The 10523-nt window shown below is 29.2% G+C and overlaps 2 long non-coding RNA genes across 2 annotated transcripts; both read left to right on the top strand.

Moving 5' to 3' along the window:
* Positions 1 to 4480: 4480 nt before the first annotated feature.
* Positions 4481 to 7602, top strand: LOC136071523 (uncharacterized). The gene is made up of 2 exons (XR_010632824.1): positions 4481 to 4883; positions 7478 to 7602. It is a non-coding gene; the product is annotated as an uncharacterized LOC136071523 (long non-coding RNA).
* A 233-nt stretch (positions 7603 to 7835) lies between these two features.
* Positions 7836 to 8651, top strand: LOC136071519 (uncharacterized). The gene is made up of 3 exons (XR_010632819.1): positions 7836 to 7978; positions 8325 to 8369; positions 8513 to 8651. It is a non-coding gene; the product is annotated as an uncharacterized LOC136071519 (long non-coding RNA).
* Positions 8652 to 10523: the final 1872 nt, after the last annotated feature.

Here is a 10523-nt window from a genome sequence, read left to right as displayed (position 1 = left end):
TTTTTTTAANGGTGGATAGTAGGATCATGGGTGCCTCAGGTGCCCTGTTCCTAGCGTTAGTGGGGTAAGTTTGATACTTAATATATGTTATAATATTTATTGAAATTTAATTATAGTCAAGGATGTGAATCAATTGCTTCAAAAAAATAGAATGAAATATTAATAATTTCTATAAATTTAAGCATATAATTATCTTTTATATTCCTCTTTTTTTTTTTTTTTGAGAAAACAGTAAGTCCATATTATAAGCTAAAGTAGAAACATCAGAGAGGAATACATCCTCTAAATCACTAGGTAGTTCTTCTACCCATACATTAAAATCTGCGGATGAAAACCGCTCTCCTAGCTAAGGCATGGCCAACTTATTGCCCTCTCGTCTAACATGCTGAAAATGACAAGCTTGCATAGCAGCCCCTTGAAGACGTGCATCCTCAATAACATTCCCATACAGAGTATTGCAGCGGTTCCTAGCTTTCAAAGCCGGAACCACCTTCAAACAACACCCTCCACTATTACCTTGAAAACACTCAGTTCTTTAGCAAACACAAACAGCACGAATGCAGCAAGCGCTTCAGTTGTTTCCACTGAATGACTGAGGCAGCCCAATTTTCTGACTTATGACAATATCTTGGTTTTTTTTTAAACCAAAAAAAAAAAAAAAAAAAAACCTAAGAACAAAAGTAGAAATTTGTTCATCTTAAACCTCTTAAAAGCCTATTTAGATCTTAACAAATTTGAAATAAATAATAGTTAAAATTTTATTGTATTTAGAGCTTGCTTGTAGTTTTCTTAATAACAAGAATTAATATGTTCATTGTATATTAAGAAATGGTATGCCAAATGAACTAACAGTATATTGTTTATCTTCTTACTAGTATTTACTATGGACAAATTGTAATAAGGAAAACATGTAGATCGAAAGATTCGTCTTTTATCAAAGATTCATCTTCTTACTGACTCTCCTAAAAAAAATCTTGGAGCCGCTACTACCTATAAATAATTAACACATGAAAATAAATGCATCTAATATTCTATTTAATTACATAACAAAAATTTAGGTTACGATAATGTTAGTTCCATATATGTACAACCTAATAACTTCTTATTAGATTAATATTTCAAAAAGGACAACGTTTGGTTGCAACCACTAATAGGAAGATAACATGTGTCCATGACATGTGCAATACACATGACTCACTTAACCCAACAAACCAAGTGAGTTATGTGTATTGCATATGATAGGACATATGTTCCATTAGTGGTTGAAGCCAAACTTAGTCTTTTGAAATATGACATTCATTCTCATATTTCTTTGCTTAGCAACAATTATAACAAAGACCATTAGAAAACAAAAGCATATTTAATAACAAGCGCATTCAAAAAATTTTTTGTAAGCTTAAATTAATTAACATTTTAAATATTAAATGTGTTGAAATCTTAGGCAAAGGGAGGGGGGCCTAGGGGGGGTGGGCATGGCCCCCCTAGATTTTCCAAAAATCCCCTTCCCCCTCTATTCAATGTTAAAAACTTTAAATATTGAGTAAATTTTAGATGATGGCCCCCTTTCACTTTAAAAAAAGAAGTATAAATGCTCTTTAATTTATTGTTGTCTTCGTTATTTTCCTTTAATATTGACTATTTTGTCATATATAAGTCATTAATTTTAGGAGCATTTAAAGTATAAGTCAATAGAAATATATAAATAAATCTTTTTAGCAAAATATTTTTATTGTTTTTGAAAAAAAAAAAAAAGTCACACGCATTTATATAAAGAGTTAAAGCTATCGGAATATTATGATACATTGGGCATGGCCCCCCTTGAGAATTTTTTGGCTCCGCCTCTAGTTGAAATAAAAATTTACATTTTCTAGATCTTTTCAATGACATTTTCATAAATATATTTTTGACATAAATCATTAGTGCACTATACATTTTTTATTTTATTTTTAAAATAATTTAAAAGTTACAATGGGGTTGGACGATTTGAATCTTAGAAATTTTTGTTGGAAATACCAAGAGGTGCTAGTTGAGCAGGAAACCTCTTGGCAATTAGACATACATATTAAGAACATAATGAATATGTCATCTTTCTATTGGTAGTTGTGAAATTTTAAAATACTCGCAAGTGTACGAACCGTACCGAAGTATAGTTTGACAAGAACGAGGTCGAACCCACAGGGACTTGAATGAACGTAGGAAAATTAATTAAACCTTAACCAAATTAATTCTAATCTAGTTTAATAAAAATTGGTTGTTTTTGAAATTAAATAAACTAAGCAAATAATAAAATTAAGCAAATAGTTAAACTAAGCAGAAGATATAAAGCAATAGAAAGATGTAAACAATTAAGGGAAAGGAATTAAGCTTTTGAAATCTGCCTTGTAAGTCGTATCAGCATATATTTATGATCATTAATTTTTTCCAACTACTACATGATAATCTAAAAATCAATCTTGCTACCATGGAAAATATTATCATTAAAACTTCTATTTAAATATCTAAAGCATGTTCTTTTTCGCTTCGCAAGTATAAAATCAAATCATCAATTGTATCTATAGCCAAACAAATCACAAGATATATCCAATTCTAAAAATCAAATCATAAATTGTATCCATTGACAGACAAATCACAAATGGTATCCAATTTTATAATCAAGAATTAATAACCAAGCATTCAATTAATTAAGATAAATCATAAATCATGAGAAAAACATGATTGAACTCATATCTAAAATCTCATCTTAGTCAATTGATATGAAGTAAGAACAATTTAAATTATTAAAGAACAACTATTGTGGGAAAAATCAAATCACATAAATATTATTGATAATCCTTAACAAGATTTCATCCTCAACCTTAATTATAAATTTAGCTACTCATAGTAATTGAAAGAAAGCACAAAAATAAAATACTAAACATTAAACAAATAAAATAAAACTAACTATACATTCAGCCCTCAGCCCCCTGAATTTTGTCCTAAAAAGCCTATAAATAGGTCAAGGAATCCTATTACAAGTTGAATTCCCGTTTGGAAAAAATCCTAGATTTTTAGGCTTCACTTAACTGACTATTTTGGCCCATTTAATATCATAATTCGGGCTCCTGGTAAACTACAAAGTTGTAGCCCTTTAAGTTAACTTTCCAGCCAACTTGAATCATCTCGATTGGATATCTGAGCCAAAAGTTATGCTGAAAATACTGACTGATGTGTAGGCTGGAATCCTAATCCGAATTGGACTTGGATTTGGTGCAAATTTCCTTTGATTCTTAGCTCCAATTGGACTTAAATTTAATTGGGTTGGTCTTCTCTTGAATTCATGCCTGGCTGGATGTAAGTTGGCTTGAGTCAATTGGCCTAGCCCCACTTTGATGTAAAACCCTTGTTACCTGTAACACAAAGATATTACATAATTAGTCACAAAATAACATAAAAGTAAAGCTAAATATGTAGATATGTGAGTATTTTATTGTATATATTTCATGCACATTAGTAGTTAGAGCCCAAGGCTCTAAACATGCTCGGAGCAAAACTTTTTCCCTATTACAAATCAAATAATTTTTCTTTTTGATAATAAGTATTCTTATATAAATTTTATATATAAAAAAAATCATTAAAGATCCTTTTATATAAATCATTAGTGCACTATTTATGGAGAATTAATATATGAAAATAAATGCATTTACCTAACTAATGCATGAGAATAAATTAATATTTTTACATAAATTGATATATTTGATGTTAATTGGGTGGAAAGCTAAATAAAGAAAGTGCTCATTTTTTTTAAGGAATTAACCACCTCGCCCAATCAGAATTTGGTAAGGATGAGGTGTAAAACTCATCTTTTACATTATCCAATAAATGATTATTGCATCAGATTTTTTTTAAAATTTTTTTTAACTTAAAACTTAATACATCTTACTACAAATCTAATAACATTTTAATAAACTCCCTAATTAGTTTGGATTTTTAGATAAATATTAGAATTGACTGGGTGTGATTGTGTCTATTTATTAATGTGATACAATGATATAATATATTAGAATTGAAGGGTGTAAAACTTGAGTTTTACATCACATCTTTATAATATTTAATGAGATTAAATACAGTAAGAATATGGTTTAAAACTCATGTTTTACCCTTCCAATCCTAACATATTACATCATCTTATCACATATTTAAGAATAAACACAACCATATCCAATCAATTCTAATACTCATATATAAATCCAACCAAATTAGGAGTTTGTTAAAATGTTATTAGGTGTGGAAGGCTTTATTGAATTTTAACTAAAATGTTGATATGCCAATCTCTTAGTGGATGATGTAAAACATGACTTTTACATCCTATCCTTACCAAATTTATACTCAAATTTAATATCTATATATAGACATGTGAGCACACACACGTGGTTGATTTAACTCCTAATTTCCATAATATTCTGTATCACATTTTCTGTGGAAGTATTAAGTTTTGGACAGAAGTGTTATTAAAAATTAAGTCACTTTTTGAAGTTTTGTTTCTCCATTGCTTACGTTATTAACAATAAACTAGAATGTTTCATGTATTTTTTGTTTGCTTTATCTTATGTGATAGGTGATAGATTTGTTGATGGAAGAAGGATTGAGACAATGAAAAATAAAAGCTTGATTAAGCAAAAAGGATGCATCAAAACCATTGAGGTTATAATGAGTACTAAATACATCTTTCTTTCTTTCTTTCTATCTTTTCCTTTTATTTTGATTCATAATGTTATATATATTCCAAGCTTATTTAAGGTTTTAGTGAGTCTTTACAGGGAGAGGATGGTGATACAATTGATTGTGTTGATATTTATCAACAACCTGCTTTAGATCATCCATTTTAGAAAAATCATATTATACAGGTTTCTTTACTTGATTTTTAATTTATTTACTATGTATTTTACTTAATTTTGTTACCATTGTTGTTTATTTATATATTTCATATAATTTGTAATTTGATAGTTCTTTTTTGGAGGTTATTTCAATGTTCATGTAATGGTCTTGTAATATAAAGAAAAGAAATAATCAAAACAAAGCAGCTGAGATATGAGGACAAACTTTTCCACTATATCTGTTCTTGGGCAGAGAAGTGGAGGGAAAAAAAGAGGGAAAAGAAAATTTTTCAATCTATTAATGGATGGAAATGAAAGGGAAAGTAAGGAAATGTAAGGTTATGTTTGGTAATAGTTTTTGTTTTCTTTTTACAAAAACTTGTTTTTGGGAATATAAAAAAAACAATTTTCTTATATTTTTGAAATAAAAAACATGTTTAGTTCGTTGAAATTAAAAAGATAGTTTTTTGAAGAAAAAAATAGAAAATACTAAAATATATTGTTACTAGAATTTAAGCTCTAATGCTAACTCATTAAATGAGACAGATTCATTAAATTAAATAAGTGTTTTTATTGACTTTTGAAAATTAGAAACTAAAAATAGCATTTTGCATATTTTCAGTTTCCTTCACAAATTGAGTTTTGAGAACTGTTTTTATTTTCTGTTTATTTTGGATTGCCAAATAAGTTTTTTAGTCTAAAAAATAGAAAATTGCTTTTGGAAATAGAAAATAAGGGAAAAAAATAGCTACCAAACATATTCTAAGATTTTTGTTTCACTCCAAATCCACCATTCAATTTCCTTTCAATGTGGAAGTAAAAGGAGAAAGAGTGAAATAGATAGTTTAAATTTTAATTAAAAAAAATTGTTTTCTTAAAAAATTTTGAAATCATTTCCTTTAAATTAAATTGTAATGTAATACTTATTACTATTCAATTATATGGTGGCAGAACTCTGAAGACAATGGAATAAAAGTATTTTAAATTAAATTGTCTAAAATACCCTTATTATAAAATTACAAATACACTTGATAATGATTAGTTTAATGAACCCAATCTTGAACAAATGACCTCCAACAAACTCAATCTCTCTTCTTCTTCTTTTTTGTAAATTAAATTGCTTTCATTTCATTGTATAGGAGTAGCTACATAAGTAATCAATTGATCTTTTAGAAATTCTTGTGGGTCTTCAATCAAGTGTCCCACAGTTGTAAAATTTGACCAACAAACTACAATCTTACTTGAACAATGGTAAAATACTCAATTTTTTCAAAGTCCTCAATCTTAATTCAATATCTGGTTTTGCTCTTAACCCAGCAATAGGTAATTTGGTAGGAATCTTTAGTTTGTCTATTGTACTAGAGTGATTTTCATTTAATGTACAAATAGCACTTTACAATTTACGATAAGTCTATAATTTAAATAAATTTACAAGTGATAAATAGGCATATTTAAATACAAGTTTGAATCCTATATATATCATCTATTATCTATCTTCTGGTGTTTATCTTCGTAGCAGACTTTGAATTGTTTCCAACCCTATCCTCTTTATCTTCTTGTGGCTGTCTTTCAAACTCTTATCTTATCACCTCCTTTATTTTTTTTAATTTGCTTGTGACTGCTTGTGTAATCCGTACACGACAGGTTGGTTAACACTTATAGAAATCCTATTTTATTGTTTTTGAAATTGTATAAAGAACACCAACAAGTTTTTGAAAACGCAAAAAATAGTAGAGAGAGAGAAAAGGGGGAGGCAGTACCTGTGGAATCGCAGAGATGTAGTAGGGGAGAAAAAAATTCTTAAGAACAGAGAGTAAAAATTGAGGGGAGAGAAAGGCCATACCTGTAAAAATAGGAGATCTCTAGTAGTAAGAGATTAAAATTTACGAGAGGAGGGACATAAAATATTTCAAAAAGGAGGGAGATAGAAAAATTTTGAGAGAGAGAGATGAAAATTTTGGAAAAGTGGGTAAGAGGGGATTTTTTGGGAATTTTTTTAATTGAGAGTGTTATTAGGTGAAGGAATAGGAATTCAGACCTTTTAATAAGGAATGGTTATTCCTCATTTTAAGGAATAGCTATTCATAAAGAATAATTATTCATTGTAATAAAAACTTTACCAAACAACTGTACAACTAAACCATAGAATTAGCTATTACATTACAATATCTATTACAGTTTACTAAACATGCCCTTATTTTCCTTTCTCTTACCCTCAGTTTTGCCTATCATAGTGTTGAGCTCAGTCGGGCTCTTGCGAAAGTTGAGGCCAGAAACTAACTTCTCAAGCATTTGCATACCATACACATTTCATCTTACCTTTTTTATAATTCTCTTTTAATATTACCCCCCTTGCTAAATTTTAAGGATGAAAAAAGCAGATAGTTAATTATTTACTTTATATATATATATATATATTTTGTCATTACGTTTATATAAGTTATAAGGGTGAGATTATTTAAAAAAAGAAAAAGAAAAATAACAATAACAAATGAAGATTAAAAAAGCTAAAGAGAAGTACTAACTCCATAATGCAATGTCTTAGGTCATATGAGTATCTTTCTTTTAGCTTTTTATTATGATTATTGAGGATTAAAACTAGTAATTTGACTTTGGTTGATTAGATGAAACCCAACTCAATCCCAAGCAGTCCAAAAGAGAATTCATATCAAGCTGAGCTATTTCAAAATTGGCATAAAAATGGACAATGCCCAGAAGGAACAGTCCCCATAAGACGAACACAAGAAAATGAATGGATACCACATAAAAGAACACAAATTAATCATAGCTTTTATGATTCCAGTGGTCATGAGGTATAATCCTTTTTTATCAAATGACATGATATTTTTACATATATAAAATTATGTCATATTTGTATTCTTTAAACTAATTACAGTCAGAGTTAATCTATTTCATTTATAAATTAAAATTTATTTCTTACATATGAGTTTGATATTTTGAACTAGTTTGCCGCTGTCAAATTGGAGGGTGGCGAATATTATGGAGCACGAGCATCATTAAACGTATGGAGTCCTTTTGTTTCTTATGGGGAATTTAGTCTTGCTCAAATATGGGTTGCATCAGGTCCTTCTGGATAATTAAACACGGTGGAAGCTGGATGGAGGGTAAGTTTGTAAATTTATGGTGTAATATATATATATATATATATATATATATTTGTTGTTTGTTAATTTAACAAGACAAATTACACCAGAGGCTTAAATTTATGGTGTAATATATATATATATATATATATATATATTTGTTGTTTGTTAATTTAACAAGACAAATTACACCAGAGGCAAAATGAGTGAAGAACTATTATCATCAAATTCACGAGAACCAAAAATGAAAGTTTAAAACTAAAAACTTTGATATTATTAGAAACTTGTGCTATTTGAATGCAATTAAGAAAATTGATATAAATTTTATAATTAATAAGTTGATAAACATTTCATTTCATTGTTTCAGGTTACTTCACGTGACAACAAAACAAGGTTTTTCACATATTGGACTGTAAGTTAATTTGTTTATTCCCTTTCAAATAGAAGTTAAATTTGCCTTAGAATAGTTACCTTTACCATGTAACAGCAGTTGGTAAGTAAAATATTTCATGCAAGTGTTTCTTGAACTAACTTATTCTTGTTCTTGTAATTAAGAGCGATGGCTACCAAAATGAAGGATGCTTCAATCTTGAATGTCCTGGTTTCGTGCAAGTAAACCAAAAATTTGTCCTCGGTTCTCCCATAGAACCTGTTTCCAACGCTACGCTTCAATTTGATATAGGCATAGCCATCTACATGGTAATACATAATTTTATCTCCTAAAACAGTTATTCTAATATAAAACAAATTCACAATTTTTTTTTTCTAACTACTAAAATGACATTCAATGATTTTTATTTTATTTTATTTTTTTATTGAGGATATATGAAAATTGTGGGGACTATATGAAAATGAATAGATGATATTACTCCAATAGAAAATTACAAAGTTTTTATTTTTATTTTTATTTTTTAGAATCAGGCAAAGCACAGAAATGTATAACATAATATGATTTCTATTCATCTTTGTTTGTGCTTATATACGAAATTTGATAAATATGTTTGTTATTAATAAAAATTTATAATGAATAAGCCTTTATATGGAGCTATATATCCTATAATAATACATTTAATTATTATGATTGTGTTTGTGTTTGTAACTTTGTATATGTAATTAGGAAAATGTTTGGTTTTAACAACTAATAGAAAGATGACACGTGTCCCATCATGTGTATTTCACATGACAAGGATAAATATAGTTGGGCAAAATTCCTAAATCCCCTCAATGTATTTGTGTGAATTAAAACAAATAACTACCAAGAAATAGTAATATTATGGAAACAAAAATTTCAGCAAGCACTAATAGAAATGTAACCACACAAGAACACCAAATCTTACGAGTAAAACTCTCTAGTATGGAGGGAAAAAATACATGGCAACTCTAAAAAATTCACTACATAAAATAGAGACAACAACTCTTAAGTTTATGCCAAATTTGAGTTAACAATACAATCTCACTACAAAATCAGTAGCAAAAATCTTTCCTTTGAACACTTTAGCTCTCAAAGGTTATAACACTTAGAAACCTTCAAGAGAACTCTACTAATTTATCTTGTTGTGTGTAACTTGAGCAAAGAAAACTGTCTCTTTTTCTTTTTCACTCTCACTCACTCATTGTGTTTCTCTCTTCACTCACGCATACTCTCTATCTTTCTCTGTTTTTCTCTCTGCCCCTCTCTGATTTTTCTCTTCAGCTCTCAATAACCAAAAATGGCCGAATGGCCTCTTTTATTCTTTTCTTCCTCAGCGTGTAAGAAGGACAAAAGGCTTAGGGGAAAATGTATACCGTTATAGTTCTCTAAAAACAAATTTCCACAGTATTACTCTTTCTAAAATAGCGTATGTACATGCGAAGACAAGGACTTTGGGGAAAATACTTTTGACTCTTTCTAAAACCGTTGTCATACTCAGCCATTATATAATTCCAATCATAACGAAGCAAAACTGACATTCCTAGGGGAGAATTTGTAGTCTATAAAATTTGTGTACACGCCTTGCTCACTAAATTCTTGAACTTATTATATGCTTCAGGAGAATGGAAATTGGTGGCTTCAAGTGCAAGATCAGGTACTTGGGTATGAGCCTGGCTCCATCTTCAAATATTTAGTGAGTAGTGCTAGCAAAATTAGTTGGGGTGGAGAGGTTTACAACTTGGAACCGAATGGTAACCACACAAGGACTCAAATGGGGAGCGGCCATTTCGGCAATGAAGGCGGTGGAAAAGCAAGTTTTTTTCGAAATATTGAATATACCGATAACAGTGGCAAGTTCAGAGATGTGGAGCCTCAAAGTCTGAATACATTGGCAATAAGGCCATCTTGCTATAATGTAAAAGTAGAATATAATACCAATGGAGGCTATGGAACTCATTTTTATTTCGGAGGTCCTGGCTATTCAACACAATGTGCAAAGTAATAATTCACATATTGTGGGGATCTCAGAATGATGAAAACGTTTTGGTTTACACAGTTATCATTTGACTTATTAGTGGTTCCATTATATTTTCTATAATATCCTTGGGGCACAATTTTCTATCTTTTTTTTTAATGAATCTGTACCTTCGTAAA

This window comes from Quercus suber, unplaced genomic scaffold, assembly GCF_002906115.3.
Source record: "Quercus suber isolate HL8 unplaced genomic scaffold, Cork oak 2.0 scaffold_321, whole genome shotgun sequence".
Taxonomy (NCBI): domain Eukaryota; kingdom Viridiplantae; phylum Streptophyta; class Magnoliopsida; order Fagales; family Fagaceae; genus Quercus; species Quercus suber.
Note: the sequence above shows the minus strand (reverse complement) of the source record. Positions and strands in the feature narration are given on the sequence as shown.